At 54.8% G+C, this 17,348-nt stretch overlaps 15 non-coding genes across 15 annotated transcripts; all 15 read left to right on the top strand.

Annotated features, from left to right (window-relative positions):
• Positions 1–84: 84 nt before the first annotated feature.
• Positions 85–157, top strand: trnak-uuu (transfer RNA lysine (anticodon UUU)). The gene has a single exon. It is a non-coding gene; the product is annotated as a tRNA-Lys (tRNA).
• Positions 158–1,234: 1,077 nt separating this feature from the next.
• On the top strand, positions 1,235–1,307 carry trnak-uuu (transfer RNA lysine (anticodon UUU)). Its single transcript has one exon. It is a non-coding gene; the product is annotated as a tRNA-Lys (tRNA).
• Positions 1,308–2,384: 1,077 nt separating this feature from the next.
• Positions 2,385–2,457, top strand: trnak-uuu (transfer RNA lysine (anticodon UUU)). Its single transcript has one exon. It is a non-coding gene; the product is annotated as a tRNA-Lys (tRNA).
• Positions 2,458–3,534: 1,077 nt separating this feature from the next.
• Positions 3,535–3,607, top strand: trnak-uuu (transfer RNA lysine (anticodon UUU)). Its single transcript has one exon. It is a non-coding gene; the product is annotated as a tRNA-Lys (tRNA).
• Positions 3,608–4,684: 1,077 nt separating this feature from the next.
• trnak-uuu (transfer RNA lysine (anticodon UUU)) lies at positions 4,685–4,757 on the top strand. The gene has a single exon. It is a non-coding gene; the product is annotated as a tRNA-Lys (tRNA).
• A 1,077-nt stretch (positions 4,758–5,834) lies between these two features.
• On the top strand, positions 5,835–5,907 carry trnak-uuu (transfer RNA lysine (anticodon UUU)). The gene has a single exon. It is a non-coding gene; the product is annotated as a tRNA-Lys (tRNA).
• Positions 5,908–6,983: 1,076 nt separating this feature from the next.
• Positions 6,984–7,056, top strand: trnak-uuu (transfer RNA lysine (anticodon UUU)). The gene has a single exon. It is a non-coding gene; the product is annotated as a tRNA-Lys (tRNA).
• Positions 7,057–8,133: 1,077 nt separating this feature from the next.
• Positions 8,134–8,206, top strand: trnak-uuu (transfer RNA lysine (anticodon UUU)). Its single transcript has one exon. It is a non-coding gene; the product is annotated as a tRNA-Lys (tRNA).
• Positions 8,207–9,283: 1,077 nt separating this feature from the next.
• trnak-uuu (transfer RNA lysine (anticodon UUU)) lies at positions 9,284–9,356 on the top strand. Its single transcript has one exon. It is a non-coding gene; the product is annotated as a tRNA-Lys (tRNA).
• Positions 9,357–10,433: 1,077 nt separating this feature from the next.
• Positions 10,434–10,506, top strand: trnak-uuu (transfer RNA lysine (anticodon UUU)). The gene has a single exon. It is a non-coding gene; the product is annotated as a tRNA-Lys (tRNA).
• Positions 10,507–11,583: 1,077 nt separating this feature from the next.
• Positions 11,584–11,656, top strand: trnak-uuu (transfer RNA lysine (anticodon UUU)). Its single transcript has one exon. It is a non-coding gene; the product is annotated as a tRNA-Lys (tRNA).
• A 1,077-nt stretch (positions 11,657–12,733) lies between these two features.
• trnak-uuu (transfer RNA lysine (anticodon UUU)) lies at positions 12,734–12,806 on the top strand. The gene has a single exon. It is a non-coding gene; the product is annotated as a tRNA-Lys (tRNA).
• Positions 12,807–13,883: 1,077 nt separating this feature from the next.
• On the top strand, positions 13,884–13,956 carry trnak-uuu (transfer RNA lysine (anticodon UUU)). Its single transcript has one exon. It is a non-coding gene; the product is annotated as a tRNA-Lys (tRNA).
• Positions 13,957–15,033: 1,077 nt separating this feature from the next.
• On the top strand, positions 15,034–15,106 carry trnak-uuu (transfer RNA lysine (anticodon UUU)). The gene has a single exon. It is a non-coding gene; the product is annotated as a tRNA-Lys (tRNA).
• Positions 15,107–16,183: 1,077 nt separating this feature from the next.
• On the top strand, positions 16,184–16,256 carry trnak-uuu (transfer RNA lysine (anticodon UUU)). The gene has a single exon. It is a non-coding gene; the product is annotated as a tRNA-Lys (tRNA).
• Positions 16,257–17,348: the final 1,092 nt, after the last annotated feature.

Below are 17,348 nucleotides of genomic sequence, written 5' to 3'. Positions count from 1 at the left end.
GAATTGTGTGGATTGTGTCAGAATGGCTGCGCGACAGTGTGAAGCGTGAACGTCTTACCCGGCTCAGGCCGGAGCCGGCCAGGAGCCCGGTTAGCTCAGTCGGTAGAGCATCAGACTTTTAATCTGAGGGTCCAGGGTTCAAGTCCCTGCTCGGGCGGGTCGCTTTTAAATTGCACTGCCACGGAACAACAGAGAAGGCGGTGCGAGCAAATCAGACTCAATGGCCCTCCCGTTCTGGCGGTGGCGGAAGCAAGCACAGGCCCGTTTTGCCTGCATTTCCGAACTGTCGCAGGTGCTGCCAAACTCGCGGTGTTTCTCCCGCAACGCGTGACTTCTGTTTGAATTGATCTCTTTCAGATCCTCCAAATTTGCGAAATCAGAAATTAGCATAGAATCCCTCGACTGTGGAAACAGGCGACCGACTCTCCCAAGAGCATCCCCCAGGCAGCCAAACCCTTACCGCATGACTATGCATTTACCCCGAACAAATGCACCGAAACTACACATCCCTGAAAACAATGGGCAATTTAGCATGGCCAGAACACCGGACCTGCACACTTTTGGTCTGTGGGAGGAAAGCGGATCCGTCGGACGAAATCCACGCAGACACGGGGAGAATGGGCAAACTCCACGCAGGGAGTCGACCGAAGTTCGAATCCGACATGGGTCCGTGGCGCTGGGAGGCAGCAGTGAAATCCTGATTATATTTGCACATGCTGAAGTTTCGATTTATGGAGACAGCTCTCATCGATGGTCTGCCTTTTTTCTACATCAACTCCGACACATCAAACGGAACCTTCATGCGCATCTTCCTTGTTTTGGAGCTGATGGTGATGTGGCAGTGCGTGTGGGAGTGTCGGTGTCTGCGGCTTGTGGTGGGGTGGATTGTGTCGAGCAGAGAGTGGATGCTGGGGGTAGGGACTGTGCGTGGTGTTGGAGGGATGATGACGAGGCTGCCTCATGAGCACCGTTCTTACTTTGGCGGTGCTGTGTTGTAAGCTTGCTGATGGCTTGGACGGTGCCAGAGGTGTGTGTTGAGGAGGGTTGTTACAGTAGAGAGAGGACGGTGCGACAATGGAGTGGGGGTGATGAAGAGAGATGGCGGCTTGGAATCGGCCCTGCACAGCCGGGGCTGCCAGTCTTTCCCACTGAATTGTGTGGATTGTGTCAGAATGGCTGCGCGACAGTGTGAAGCGTGAACGTCTTACCCGGCTCAGGCCGGAGCCGGCCAGGAGCCCGGGTAGCTCAGTCGGTAGAGCATCAGACTTTTAATCTGAGGGTCCAGGGTTCAAGTCCCTGCTCGGGCGGGTCGCTTTTAAATTGCACTGCCACGGAACAACAGAGAAGGCGGTGCGAGCAAATCAGACTCAATGGCCCTCCCGTTCTGGCGGTGGCGGAAGCAAGCACAGGCCCGTTTTGCCTGCATTTCCGAACTGTCGCAGGTGCTGCCAAACTCGCGGTGTTTCTCCCGCAACGCGTGACTTCTGTTTGAATTGATCTCTTTCAGATCCTCCAAATTTGCGAAATCAGAAATTAGCATAGAATCCCTCGACTGTGGAAACAGGCGACCGACTCTCCCAAGAGCATCCCCCAGGCAGCCAAACCCTTACCGCATGACTATGCATTTACCCCGAACAAATGCACCGAAACTACACATCCCTGAAAACAATGGGCAATTTAGCATGGCCAGAACACCGGACCTGCACACTTTTGGTCTGTGGGAGGAAAGCGGATCCGTCGGACGAAATCCACGCAGACACGGGGAGAATGGGCAAACTCCACGCAGGGAGTCGACCGAAGTTCGAATCCGACATGGGTCCGTGGCGCTGGGAGGCAGCAGTGAAATCCTGATTATATTTGCACATGCTGAAGTTTCGATTTATGGAGACAGCTCTCATCGATGGTCTGCCTTTTTTCTACATCAACTCCGACACATCAAACGGAACCTTCATGCGCATCTTCCTTGTTTTGGAGCTGATGGTGATGTGGCAGTGCGTGTGGGAGTGTCGGTGTCTGCGGCTTGTGGTGGGGTGGATTGTGTCGAGCAGAGAGTGGATGCTGGGGGTAGGGACTGTGCGTGGTGTTGGAGGGATGATGACGAGGCTGCCTCATGAGCACCGTTCTTACTTTGGCGGTGCTGTGTTGTAAGCTTGCTGATGGCTTGGACGGTGCCAGAGGTGTGTGTTGAGGAGGGTTGTTACAGTAGAGAGAGGACGGTGCGACAATGGAGTGGGGGTGATGAAGAGAGATGGCGGCTTGGAATCGGCCCTGCACAGCCGGGGCTGCCAGTCTTTCCCACTGAATTGTGTGGATTGTGTCAGAATGGCTGCGCGACAGTGTGAAGCGTGAACGTCTTACCCGGCTCAGGCCGGAGCCGGCCAGGAGCCCGGGTAGCTCAGTCGGTAGAGCATCAGACTTTTAATCTGAGGGTCCAGGGTTCAAGTCCCTGCTCGGGCGGGTCGCTTTTAAATTTCACTGCCACGGAACAACAGAGAAGGCGGTGCGAGCAAATCAGACTCAATGGCCCTCCCGTTCTGGCGGTGGCGGAAGCAAGCACAGGCCCGTTTTGCCTGCATTTCCGAACTGTCGCAGGTGCTGCCAAACTCGCGGTGTTTCTCCCGCAACGCGTGACTTCTGTTTGAATTGATCTCTTTCAGATCCTCCAAATTTGCGAAATCAGAAATTAGCATAGAATCCCTCGACTGTGGAAACAGGCGACCGACTCTCCCAAGAGCATCCCCCAGGCAGCCAAACCCTTACCGCATGACTATGCATTTACCCCGAACAAATGCACCGAAACTACACATCCCTGAAAACAATGGGCAATTTAGCATGGCCAGAACACCGGACCTGCACACTTTTGGTCTGTGGGAGGAAAGCGGATCCGTCGGACGAAATCCACGCAGACACGGGGAGAATGGGCAAACTCCACGCAGGGAGTCGACCGAAGTTCGAATCCGACATGGGTCCGTGGCGCTGGGAGGCAGCAGTGAAATCCTGATTATATTTGCACATGCTGAAGTTTCGATTTATGGAGACAGCTCTCATCGATGGTCTGCCTTTTTTCTACATCAACTCCGACACATCAAACGGAACCTTCATGCGCATCTTCCTTGTTTTGGAGCTGATGGTGATGTGGCAGTGCGTGTGGGAGTGTCGGTGTCTGCGGCTTGTGGTGGGGTGGATTGTGTCGAGCAGAGAGTGGATGCTGGGGGTAGGGACTGTGCGTGGTGTTGGAGGGATGATGACGAGGCTGCCTCATGAGCACCGTTCTTACTTTGGCGGTGCTGTGTTGTAAGCTTGCTGATGGCTTGGACGGTGCCAGAGGTGTGTGTTGAGGAGGGTTGTTACAGTAGAGAGAGGACGGTGCGACAATGGAGTGGGGGTGATGAAGAGAGATGGCGGCTTGGAATCGGCCCTGCACAGCCGGGGCTGCCAGTCTTTCCCACTGAATTGTGTGGATTGTGTCAGAATGGCTGCGCGACAGTGTGAAGCGTGAACGTCTTACCCGGCTCAGGCCGGAGCCGGCCAGGAGCCCGGGTAGCTCAGTCGGTAGAGCATCAGACTTTTAATCTGAGGGTCCAGGGTTCAAGTCCCTGCTCGGGCGGGTCGCTTTTAAATTGCACTGCCACGGAACAACAGAGAAGGCGGTGCGAGCAAATCAGACTCAATGGCCCTCCCGTTCTGGCGGTGGCGGAAGCAAGCACAGGCCCGTTTTGCCTGCATTTCCGAACTGTCGCAGGTGCTGCCAAACTCGCGGTGTTTCTCCCGCAACGCGTGACTTCTGTTTGAATTGATCTCTTTCAGATCCTCCAAATTTGCGAAATCAGAAATTAGCATAGAATCCCTCGACTGTGGAAACAGGCGACCGACTCTCCCAAGAGCATCCCCCAGGCAGCCAAACCCTTACCGCATGACTATGCATTTACCCCGAACAAATGCACCGAAACTACACATCCCTGAAAACAATGGGCAATTTAGCATGGCCAGAACACCGGACCTGCACACTTTTGGTCTGTGGGAGGAAAGCGGATCCGTCGGACGAAATCCACGCAGACACGGGGAGAATGGGCAAACTCCACGCAGGGAGTCGACCGAAGTTCGAATCCGACATGGGTCCGTGGCGCTGGGAGGCAGCAGTGAAATCCTGATTATATTTGCACATGCTGAAGTTTCGATTTATGGAGACAGCTCTCATCGATGGTCTGCCTTTTTTCTACATCAACTCCGACACATCAAACGGAACCTTCATGCGCATCTTCCTTGTTTTGGAGCTGATGGTGATGTGGCAGTGCGTGTGGGAGTGTCGGTGTCTGCGGCTTGTGGTGGGGTGGATTGTGTCGAGCAGAGAGTGGATGCTGGGGGTAGGGACTGTGCGTGGTGTTGGAGGGATGATGACGAGGCTGCCTCATGAGCACCGTTCTTACTTTGGCGGTGCTGTGTTGTAAGCTTGCTGATGGCTTGGACGGTGCCAGAGGTGTGTGTTGAGGAGGGTTGTTACAGTAGAGAGAGGACGGTGCGACAATGGAGTGGGGGTGATGAAGAGAGATGGCGGCTTGGAATCGGCCCTGCACAGCCGGGGCTGCCAGTCTTTCCCACTGAATTGTGTGGATTGTGTCAGAATGGCTGCGCGACAGTGTGAAGCGTGAACGTCTTACCCGGCTCAGGCCGGAGCCGGCCAGGAGCCCGGGTAGCTCAGTCGGTAGAGCATCAGACTTTTAATCTGAGGGTCCAGGGTTCAAGTCCCTGCTCGGGCGGGTCGCTTTTAAATTGCACTGCCACGGAACAACAGAGAAGGCGGTGCGAGCAAATCAGACTCAATGGCCCTCCCGTTCTGGCGGTGGCGGAAGCAAGCACAGGCCCGTTTTGCCTGCATTTCCGAACTGTCGCAGGTGCTGCCAAACTCGCGGTGTTTCTCCCGCAACGCGTGACTTCTGTTTGAATTGATCTCTTTCAGATCCTCCAAATTTGCGAAATCAGAAATTAGCATAGAATCCCTCGACTGTGGAAACAGGCGACCGACTCTCCCAAGAGCATCCCCCAGGCAGCCAAACCCTTACCGCATGACTATGCATTTACCCCGAACAAATGCACCGAAACTACACATCCCTGAAAACAATGGGCAATTTAGCATGGCCAGAACACCGGACCTGCACACTTTTGGTCTGTGGGAGGAAAGCGGATCCGTCGGACGAAATCCACGCAGACACGGGGAGAATGGGCAAACTCCACGCAGGGAGTCGACCGAAGTTCGAATCCGACATGGGTCCGTGGCGCTGGGAGGCAGCAGTGAAATCCTGATTATATTTGCACATGCTGAAGTTTCGATTTATGGAGACAGCTCTCATCGATGGTCTGCCTTTTTTCTACATCAACTCCGACACATCAAACGGAACCTTCATGCGCATCTTCCTTGTTTTGGAGCTGATGGTGATGTGGCAGTGCGTGTGGGAGTGTCGGTGTCTGCGGCTTGTGGTGGGGTGGATTGTGTCGAGCAGAGAGTGGATGCTGGGGGTAGGGACTGTGCGTGGTGTTGGAGGGATGATGACGAGGCTGCCTCATGAGCACCGTTCTTACTTTGGCGGTGCTGTGTTGTAAGCTTGCTGATGGCTTGGACGGTGCCAGAGGTGTGTGTTGAGGAGGGTTGTTACAGTAGAGAGAGGACGGTGCGACAATGGAGTGGGGGTGATGAAGAGAGATGGCGGCTTGGAATCGGCCCTGCACAGCCGGGGCTGCCAGTCTTTCCCACTGAATTGTGTGGATTGTGTCAGAATGGCTGCGCGACAGTGTGAAGCGTGAACGTCTTACCCGGCTCAGGCCGGAGCCGGCCAGGAGCCCGGGTAGCTCAGTCGGTAGAGCATCAGACTTTTAATCTGAGGGTCCAGGGTTCAAGTCCCTGCTCGGGCGGGTCGCTTTTAAATTGCACTGCCACGGAACAACAGAGAAGGCGGTGCGAGCAAATCAGACTCAATGGCCCTCCCGTTCTGGCGGTGGCGGAAGCAAGCACAGGCCCGTTTTGCCTGCATTTCCGAACTGTCGCAGGTGCTGCCAAACTCGCGGTGTTTCTCCCGCAACGCGTGACTTCTGTTTGAATTGATCTCTTTCAGATCCTCCAAATTTGCGAAATCAGAAATTAGCATAGAATCCCTCGACTGTGGAAACAGGCGACCGACTCTCCCAAGAGCATCCCCCAGGCAGCCAAACCCTTACCGCATGACTATGCATTTACCCCGAACAAATGCACCGAAACTACACATCCCTGAAAACAATGGGCAATTTAGCATGGCCAGAACACCGGACCTGCACACTTTTGGTCTGTGGGAGGAAAGCGGATCCGTCGGACGAAATCCACGCAGACACGGGGAGAATGGGCAAACTCCACGCAGGGAGTCGACCGAAGTTCGAATCCGACATGGGTCCGTGGCGCTGGGAGGCAGCAGTGAAATCCTGATTATATTTGCACATGCTGAAGTTTCGATTTATGGAGACAGCTCTCATCGATGGTCTGCCTTTTTTCTACATCAACTCCGACACATCAAACGGAACCTTCATGCGCATCTTCCTTGTTTTGGAGCTGATGGTGATGTGGCAGTGCGTGTGGGAGTGTCGGTGTCTGCGGCTTGTGGTGGGGTGGATTGTGTCGAGCAGAGAGTGGATGCTGGGGGTAGGGACTGTGCGTGGTGTTGGAGGGATGATGACGAGGCTGCCTCATGAGCACCGTTCTTACTTTGGCGGTGCTGTGTTGTAAGCTTGCTGATGGCTTGGACGGTGCCAGAGGTGTGTGTTGAGGAGGGTTGTTACAGTAGAGAGAGGACGGTGCGACAATGGAGTGGGGGTGATGAAGAGAGATGGCGGCTTGGAATCGGCCCTGCACAGCCGGGGCTGCCAGTCTTTCCCACTGAATTGTGTGGATTGTGTCAGAATGGCTGCGCGACAGTGTGAAGCGTGAACGTCTTACCCGGCTCAGGCCGGGCCGGCCAGGAGCCCGGGTAGCTCAGTCGGTAGAGCATCAGACTTTTAATCTGAGGGTCCAGGGTTCAAGTCCCTGCTCGGGCGGGTCGCTTTTAAATTGCACTGCCACGGAACAACAGAGAAGGCGGTGCGAGCAAATCAGACTCAATGGCCCTCCCGTTCTGGCGGTGGCGGAAGCAAGCACAGGCCCGTTTTGCCTGCATTTCCGAACTGTCGCAGGTGCTGCCAAACTCGCGGTGTTTCTCCCGCAACGCGTGACTTCTGTTTGAATTGATCTCTTTCAGATCCTCCAAATTTGCGAAATCAGAAATTAGCATAGAATCCCTCGACTGTGGAAACAGGCGACCGACTCTCCCAAGAGCATCCCCCAGGCAGCCAAACCCTTACCGCATGACTATGCATTTACCCCGAACAAATGCACCGAAACTACACATCCCTGAAAACAATGGGCAATTTAGCATGGCCAGAACACCGGACCTGCACACTTTTGGTCTGTGGGAGGAAAGCGGATCCGTCGGACGAAATCCACGCAGACACGGGGAGAATGGGCAAACTCCACGCAGGGAGTCGACCGAAGTTCGAATCCGACATGGGTCCGTGGCGCTGGGAGGCAGCAGTGAAATCCTGATTATATTTGCACATGCTGAAGTTTCGATTTATGGAGACAGCTCTCATCGATGGTCTGCCTTTTTTCTACATCAACTCCGACACATCAAACGGAACCTTCATGCGCATCTTCCTTGTTTTGGAGCTGATGGTGATGTGGCAGTGCGTGTGGGAGTGTCGGTGTCTGCGGCTTGTGGTGGGGTGGATTGTGTCGAGCAGAGAGTGGATGCTGGGGGTAGGGACTGTGCGTGGTGTTGGAGGGATGATGACGAGGCTGCCTCATGAGCACCGTTCTTACTTTGGCGGTGCTGTGTTGTAAGCTTGCTGATGGCTTGGACGGTGCCAGAGGTGTGTGTTGAGGAGGGTTGTTACAGTAGAGAGAGGACGGTGCGACAATGGAGTGGGGGTGATGAAGAGAGATGGCGGCTTGGAATCGGCCCTGCACAGCCGGGGCTGCCAGTCTTTCCCACTGAATTGTGTGGATTGTGTCAGAATGGCTGCGCGACAGTGTGAAGCGTGAACGTCTTACCCGGCTCAGGCCGGAGTCGGCCAGGAGCCCGGGTAGCTCAGTCGGTAGAGCATCAGACTTTTAATCTGAGGGTCCAGGGTTCAAGTCCCTGCTCGGGCGGGTCGCTTTTAAATTGCACTGCCACGGAACAACAGAGAAGGCGGTGCGAGCAAATCAGACTCAATGGCCCTCCCGTTCTGGCGGTGGCGGAAGCAAGCACAGGCCCGTTTTGCCTGCATTTCCGAACTGTCGCAGGTGCTGCCAAACTCGCGGTGTTTCTCCCGCAACGCGTGACTTCTGTTTGAATTGATCTCTTTCAGATCCTCCAAATTTGCGAAATCAGAAATTAGCATAGAATCCCTCGACTGTGGAAACAGGCGACCGACTCTCCCAAGAGCATCCCCCAGGCAGCCAAACCCTTACCGCATGACTATGCATTTACCCCGAACAAATGCACCGAAACTACACATCCCTGAAAACAATGGGCAATTTAGCATGGCCAGAACACCGGACCTGCACACTTTTGGTCTGTGGGAGGAAAGCGGATCCGTCGGACGAAATCCACGCAGACACGGGGAGAATGGGCAAACTCCACGCAGGGAGTCGACCGAAGTTCGAATCCGACATGGGTCCGTGGCGCTGGGAGGCAGCAGTGAAATCCTGATTATATTTGCACATGCTGAAGTTTCGATTTATGGAGACAGCTCTCATCGATGGTCTGCCTTTTTTCTACATCAACTCCGACACATCAAACGGAACCTTCATGCGCATCTTCCTTGTTTTGGAGCTGATGGTGATGTGGCAGTGCGTGTGGGAGTGTCGGTGTCTGCGGCTTGTGGTGGGGTGGATTGTGTCGAGCAGAGAGTGGATGCTGGGGGTAGGGACTGTGCGTGGTGTTGGAGGGATGATGACGAGGCTGCCTCATGAGCACCGTTCTTACTTTGGCGGTGCTGTGTTGTAAGCTTGCTGATGGCTTGGACGGTGCCAGAGGTGTGTGTTGAGGAGGGTTGTTACAGTAGAGAGAGGACGGTGCGACAATGGAGTGGGGGTGATGAAGAGAGATGGCGGCTTGGAATCGGCCCTGCACAGCCGGGGCTGCCAGTCTTTCCCACTGAATTGTGTGGATTGTGTCAGAATGGCTGCGCGACAGTGTGAAGCGTGAACGTCTTACCCGGCTCAGGCCGGAGCCGGCCAGGAGCCCGGGTAGCTCAGTCGGTAGAGCATCAGACTTTTAATCTGAGGGTCCAGGGTTCAAGTCCCTGCTCGGGCGGGTCGCTTTTAAATTGCACTGCCACGGAACAACAGAGAAGGCGGTGCGAGCAAATCAGACTCAATGGCCCTCCCGTTCTGGCGGTGGCGGAAGCAAGCACAGGCCCGTTTTGCCTGCATTTCCGAACTGTCGCAGGTGCTGCCAAACTCGCGGTGTTTCTCCCGCAACGCGTGACTTCTGTTTGAATTGATCTCTTTCAGATCCTCCAAATTTGCGAAATCAGAAATTAGCATAGAATCCCTCGACTGTGGAAACAGGCGACCGACTCTCCCAAGAGCATCCCCCAGGCAGCCAAACCCTTACCGCATGACTATGCATTTACCCCGAACAAATGCACCGAAACTACACATCCCTGAAAACAATGGGCAATTTAGCATGGCCAGAACACCGGACCTGCACACTTTTGGTCTGTGGGAGGAAAGCGGATCCGTCGGACGAAATCCACGCAGACACGGGGAGAATGGGCAAACTCCACGCAGGGAGTCGACCGAAGTTCGAATCCGACATGGGTCCGTGGCGCTGGGAGGCAGCAGTGAAATCCTGATTATATTTGCACATGCTGAAGTTTCGATTTATGGAGACAGCTCTCATCGATGGTCTGCCTTTTTTCTACATCAACTCCGACACATCAAACGGAACCTTCATGCGCATCTTCCTTGTTTTGGAGCTGATGGTGATGTGGCAGTGCGTGTGGGAGTGTCGGTGTCTGCGGCTTGTGGTGGGGTGGATTGTGTCGAGCAGAGAGTGGATGCTGGGGGTAGGGACTGTGCGTGGTGTTGGAGGGATGATGACGAGGCTGCCTCATGAGCACCGTTCTTACTTTGGCGGTGCTGTGTTGTAAGCTTGCTGATGGCTTGGACGGTGCCAGAGGTGTGTGTTGAGGAGGGTTGTTACAGTAGAGAGAGGACGGTGCGACAATGGAGTGGGGGTGATGAAGAGAGATGGCGGCTTGGAATCGGCCCTGCACAGCCGGGGCTGCCAGTCTTTCCCACTGAATTGTGTGGATTGTGTCAGAATGGCTGCGCGACAGTGTGAAGCGTGAACGTCTTACCCGGCTCAGGCCGGAGCCGGCCAGGAGCCCGGGTAGCTCAGTCGGTAGAGCATCAGACTTTTAATCTGAGGGTCCAGGGTTCAAGTCCCTGCTCGGGCGGGTCGCTTTTAAATTGCACTGCCACGGAACAACAGAGAAGGCGGTGCGAGCAAATCAGACTCAATGGCCCTCCCGTTCTGGCGGTGGCGGAAGCAAGCACAGGCCCGTTTTGCCTGCATTTCCGAACTGTCGCAGGTGCTGCCAAACTCGCGGTGTTTCTCCCGCAACGCGTGACTTCTGTTTGAATTGATCTCTTTCAGATCCTCCAAATTTGCGAAATCAGAAATTAGCATAGAATCCCTCGACTGTGGAAACAGGCGACCGACTCTCCCAAGAGCATCCCCCAGGCAGCCAAACCCTTACCGCATGACTATGCATTTACCCCGAACAAATGCACCGAAACTACACATCCCTGAAAACAATGGGCAATTTAGCATGGCCAGAACACCGGACCTGCACACTTTTGGTCTGTGGGAGGAAAGCGGATCCGTCGGACGAAATCCACGCAGACACGGGGAGAATGGGCAAACTCCACGCAGGGAGTCGACCGAAGTTCGAATCCGACATGGGTCCGTGGCGCTGGGAGGCAGCAGTGAAATCCTGATTATATTTGCACATGCTGAAGTTTCGATTTATGGAGACAGCTCTCATCGATGGTCTGCCTTTTTTCTACATCAACTCCGACACATCAAACGGAACCTTCATGCGCATCTTCCTTGTTTTGGAGCTGATGGTGATGTGGCAGTGCGTGTGGGAGTGTCGGTGTCTGCGGCTTGTGGTGGGGTGGATTGTGTCGAGCAGAGAGTGGATGCTGGGGGTAGGGACTGTGCGTGGTGTTGGAGGGATGATGACGAGGCTGCCTCATGAGCACCGTTCTTACTTTGGCGGTGCTGTGTTGTAAGCTTGCTGATGGCTTGGACGGTGCCAGAGGTGTGTGTTGAGGAGGGTTGTTACAGTAGAGAGAGGACGGTGCGACAATGGAGTGGGGGTGATGAAGAGAGATGGCGGCTTGGAATCGGCCCTGCACAGCCGGGGCTGCCAGTCTTTCCCACTGAATTGTGTGGATTGTGTCAGAATGGCTGCGCGACAGTGTGAAGCGTGAACGTCTTACCCGGCTCAGGCCGGAGCCGGCCAGGAGCCCGGGTAGCTCAGTCGGTAGAGCATCAGACTTTTAATCTGAGGGTCCAGGGTTCAAGTCCCTGCTCGGGCGGGTCGCTTTTAAATTGCACTGCCACGGAACAACAGAGAAGGCGGTGCGAGCAAATCAGACTCAATGGCCCTCCCGTTCTGGCGGTGGCGGAAGCAAGCACAGGCCCGTTTTGCCTGCATTTCCGAACTGTCGCAGGTGCTGCCAAACTCGCGGTGTTTCTCCCGCAACGCGTGACTTCTGTTTGAATTGATCTCTTTCAGATCCTCCAAATTTGCGAAATCAGAAATTAGCATAGAATCCCTCGACTGTGGAAACAGGCGACCGACTCTCCCAAGAGCATCCCCCAGGCAGCCAAACCCTTACCGCATGACTATGCATTTACCCCGAACAAATGCACCGAAACTACACATCCCTGAAAACAATGGGCAATTTAGCATGGCCAGAACACCGGACCTGCACACTTTTGGTCTGTGGGAGGAAAGCGGATCCGTCGGACGAAATCCACGCAGACACGGGGAGAATGGGCAAACTCCACGCAGGGAGTCGACCGAAGTTCGAATCCGACATGGGTCCGTGGCGCTGGGAGGCAGCAGTGAAATCCTGATTATATTTGCACATGCTGAAGTTTCGATTTATGGAGACAGCTCTCATCGATGGTCTGCCTTTTTTCTACATCAACTCCGACACATCAAACGGAACCTTCATGCGCATCTTCCTTGTTTTGGAGCTGATGGTGATGTGGCAGTGCGTGTGGGAGTGTCGGTGTCTGCGGCTTGTGGTGGGGTGGATTGTGTCGAGCAGAGAGTGGATGCTGGGGGTAGGGACTGTGCGTGGTGTTGGAGGGATGATGACGAGGCTGCCTCATGAGCACCGTTCTTACTTTGGCGGTGCTGTGTTGTAAGCTTGCTGATGGCTTGGACGGTGCCAGAGGTGTGTGTTGAGGAGGGTTGTTACAGTAGAGAGAGGACGGTGCGACAATGGAGTGGGGGTGATGAAGAGAGATGGCGGCTTGGAATCGGCCCTGCACAGCCGGGGCTGCCAGTCTTTCCCACTGAATTGTGTGGATTGTGTCAGAATGGCTGCGCGACAGTGTGAAGCGTGAACGTCTTACCCGGCTCAGGCCGGAGCCGGCCAGGAGCCCGGGTAGCTCAGTCGGTAGAGCATCAGACTTTTAATCTGAGGGTCCAGGGTTCAAGTCCCTGCTCGGGCGGGTCGCTTTTAAATTGCACTGCCACGGAACAACAGAGAAGGCGGTGCGAGCAAATCAGACTCAATGGCCCTCCCGTTCTGGCGGTGGCGGAAGCAAGCACAGGCCCGTTTTGCCTGCATTTCCGAACTGTCGCAGGTGCTGCCAAACTCGCGGTGTTTCTCCCGCAACGCGTGACTTCTGTTTGAATTGATCTCTTTCAGATCCTCCAAATTTGCGAAATCAGAAATTAGCATAGAATCCCTCGACTGTGGAAACAGGCGACCGACTCTCCCAAGAGCATCCCCCAGGCAGCCAAACCCTTACCGCATGACTATGCATTTACCCCGAACAAATGCACCGAAACTACACATCCCTGAAAACAATGGGCAATTTAGCATGGCCAGAACACCGGACCTGCACACTTTTGGTCTGTGGGAGGAAAGCGGATCCGTCGGACGAAATCCACGCAGACACGGGGAGAATGGGCAAACTCCACGCAGGGAGTCGACCGAAGTTCGAATCCGACATGGGTCCGTGGCGCTGGGAGGCAGCAGTGAAATCCTGATTATATTTGCACATGCTGAAGTTTCGATTTATGGAGACAGCTCTCATCGATGGTCTGCCTTTTTTCTACATCAACTCCGACACATCAAACGGAACCTTCATGCGCATCTTCCTTGTTTTGGAGCTGATGGTGATGTGGCAGTGCGTGTGGGAGTGTCGGTGTCTGCGGCTTGTGGTGGGGTGGATTGTGTCGAGCAGAGAGTGGATGCTGGGGGTAGGGACTGTGCGTGGTGTTGGAGGGATGATGACGAGGCTGCCTCATGAGCACCGTTCTTACTTTGGCGGTGCTGTGTTGTAAGCTTGCTGATGGCTTGGACGGTGCCAGAGGTGTGTGTTGAGGAGGGTTGTTACAGTAGAGAGAGGACGGTGCGACAATGGAGTGGGGGTGATGAAGAGAGATGGCGGCTTGGAATCGGCCCTGCACAGCCGGGGCTGCCAGTCTTTCCCACTGAATTGTGTGGATTGTGTCAGAATGGCTGCGCGACAGTGTGAAGCGTGAACGTCTTACCCGGCTCAGGCCGGAGCCGGCCAGGAGCCCGGGTAGCTCAGTCGGTAGAGCATCAGACTTTTAATCTGAGGGTCCAGGGTTCAAGTCCCTGCTCGGGCGGGTCGCTTTTAAATTGCACTGCCACGGAACAACAGAGAAGGCGGTGCGAGCAAATCAGACTCAATGGCCCTCCCGTTCTGGCGGTGGCGGAAGCAAGCACAGGCCCGTTTTGCCTGCATTTCCGAACTGTCGCAGGTGCTGCCAAACTCGCGGTGTTTCTCCCGCAACGCGTGACTTCTGTTTGAATTGATCTCTTTCAGATCCTCCAAATTTGCGAAATCAGAAATTAGCATAGAATCCCTCGACTGTGGAAACAGGCGACCGACTCTCCCAAGAGCATCCCCCAGGCAGCCAAACCCTTACCGCATGACTATGCATTTACCCCGAACAAATGCACCGAAACTACACATCCCTGAAAACAATGGGCAATTTAGCATGGCCAGAACACCGGACCTGCACACTTTTGGTCTGTGGGAGGAAAGCGGATCCGTCGGACGAAATCCACGCAGACACGGGGAGAATGGGCAAACTCCACGCAGGGAGTCGACCGAAGTTCGAATCCGACATGGGTCCGTGGCGCTGGGAGGCAGCAGTGAAATCCTGATTATATTTGCACATGCTGAAGTTTCGATTTATGGAGACAGCTCTCATCGATGGTCTGCCTTTTTTCTACATCAACTCCGACACATCAAACGGAACCTTCATGCGCATCTTCCTTGTTTTGGAGCTGATGGTGATGTGGCAGTGCGTGTGGGAGTGTCGGTGTCTGCGGCTTGTGGTGGGGTGGATTGTGTCGAGCAGAGAGTGGATGCTGGGGGTAGGGACTGTGCGTGGTGTTGGAGGGATGATGACGAGGCTGCCTCATGAGCACCGTTCTTACTTTGGCGGTGCTGTGTTGTAAGCTTGCTGATGGCTTGGACGGTGCCAGAGGTGTGTGTTGAGGAGGGTTGTTACAGTAGAGAGAGGACGGTGCGACAATGGAGTGGGGGTGATGAAGAGAGATGGCGGCTTGGAATCGGCCCTGCACAGCCGGGGCTGCCAGTCTTTCCCACTGAATTGTGTGGATTGTGTCAGAATGGCTGCGCGACAGTGTGAAGCGTGAACGTCTTACCCGGCTCAGGCCGGAGCCGGCCAGGAGCCCGGGTAGCTCAGTCGGTAGAGCATCAGACTTTTAATCTGAGGGTCCAGGGTTCAAGTCCCTGCTCGGGCGGGTCGCTTTTAAATTGCACTGCCACGGAACAACAGAGAAGGCGGTGCGAGCAAATCAGACTCAATGGCCCTCCCGTTCTGGCGGTGGCGGAAGCAAGCACAGGCCCGTTTTGCCTGCATTTCCGAACTGTCGCAGGTGCTGCCAAACTCGCGGTGTTTCTCCCGCAACGCGTGACTTCTGTTTGAATTGATCTCTTTCAGATCCTCCAAATTTGCGAAATCAGAAATTAGCATAGAATCCCTCGACTGTGGAAACAGGCGACCGACTCTCCCAAGAGCATCCCCCAGGCAGCCAAACCCTTACCGCATGACTATGCATTTACCCCGAACAAATGCACCGAAACTACACATCCCTGAAAACAATGGGCAATTTAGCATGGCCAGAACACCGGACCTGCACACTTTTGGTCTGTGGGAGGAAAGCGGATCCGTCGGACGAAATCCACGCAGACACGGGGAGAATGGGCAAACTCCACGCAGGGAGTCGACCGAAGTTCGAATCCGACATGGGTCCGTGGCGCTGGGAGGCAGCAGTGAAATCCTGATTATATTTGCACATGCTGAAGTTTCGATTTATGGAGACAGCTCTCATCGATGGTCTGCCTTTTTTCTACATCAACTCCGACACATCAAACGGAACCTTCATGCGCATCTTCCTTGTTTTGGAGCTGATGGTGATGTGGCAGTGCGTGTGGGAGTGTCGGTGTCTGCGGCTTGTGGTGGGGTGGATTGTGTCGAGCAGAGAGTGGATGCTGGGGGTAGGGACTGTGCGTGGTGTTGGAGGGATGATGACGAGGCTGCCTCATGAGCACCGTTCTTACTTTGGCGGTGCTGTGTTGTAAGCTTGCTGATGGCTTGGACGGTGCCAGAGGTGTGTGTTGAGGAGGGTTGTTACAGTAGAGAGAGGACGGTGCGACAATGGAGTGGGGGTGATGAAGAGAGATGGCGGCTTGGAATCGGCCCTGCACAGCCGGGGCTGCCAGTCTTTCCCACTGAATTGTGTGGATTGTGTCAGAATGGCTGCGCGACAGTGTGAAGCGTCAACGTCTTACCCGGCTCAGGCCGGAGCCGGCCAGGAGCCCGGGTAGCTCAGTCGGTAGAGCATCAGACTTTTAATCTGAGGGTCCAGGGTTCAAGTCCCTGCTCGGGCGGGTCGCTTTTAAATTGCACTGCCACGGAACAACAGAGAAGGCGGTGCGAGCAAATCAGACTCAATGGCCCTCCCGTTCTGGCGGTGGCGGAAGCAAGCACAGGCCCGTTTTGCCTGCATTTCCGAACTGTCGCAGGTGCTGCCAAACTCGCGGTGTTTCTCCCGCAACGCGTGACTTCTGTTTGAATTGATCTCTTTCAGATCCTCCAAATTTGCGAAATCAGAAATTAGCATAGAATCCCTCGACTGTGGAAACAGGCGACCGACTCTCCCAAGAGCATCCCCCAGGCAGCCAAACCCTTACCGCATGACTATGCATTTACCCCGAACAAATGCACCGAAACTACACATCCCTGAAAACAATGGGCAATTTAGCATGGCCAGAACACCGGACCTGCACACTTTTGGTCTGTGGGAGGAAAGCGGATCCGTCGGACGAAATCCACGCAGACACGGGGAGAATGGGCAAACTCCACGCAGGGAGTCGACCGAAGTTCGAATCCGACATGGGTCCGTGGCGCTGGGAGGCAGCAGTGAAATCCTGATTATATTTGCACATGCTGAAGTTTCGATTTATGGAGACAGCTCTCATCGATGGTCTGCCTTTTTTCTACATCAACTCCGACACATCAAACGGAACCTTCATGCGCATCTTCCTTGTTTTGGAGCTGATGGTGATGTGGCAGTGCGTGTGGGAGTGTCGGTGTCTGCGGCTTGTGGTGGGGTGGATTGTGTCGAGCAGAGAGTGGATGCTGGGGGTAGGGACTGTGCGTGGTGTTGGAGGGATGATGACGAGGCTGCCTCATGAGCACCGTTCTTACTTTGGCGGTGCTGTGTTGTAAGCTTGCTGATGGCTTGGACGGTGCCAGAGGTGTGTGTTGAGGAGGGTTGTTACAGTAGAGAGAGGACGGTGCGACAATGGAGTGGGGGTGATGAAGAGAGATGGCGGCTTGGAATCGGCCCTGCACAGCCGGGGCTGCCAGTCTTTCCCACTGAATTGTGTGGATTGTGTCAGAATGGCTGCGCGACAGTGAGAAGCGTGAACGTCTTACCCGGCTCAGGCTTGCATTTCCGAACTGTCGCAGGTGCTGCC

This window comes from Hemiscyllium ocellatum, unplaced genomic scaffold, assembly GCF_020745735.1.
Source record: "Hemiscyllium ocellatum isolate sHemOce1 unplaced genomic scaffold, sHemOce1.pat.X.cur. scaffold_2154_pat_ctg1, whole genome shotgun sequence".
Taxonomy (NCBI): Eukaryota; Metazoa; Chordata; class Chondrichthyes; order Orectolobiformes; family Hemiscylliidae; genus Hemiscyllium; species Hemiscyllium ocellatum.
Note: the sequence above shows the minus strand (reverse complement) of the source record. Positions and strands in the feature narration are given on the sequence as shown.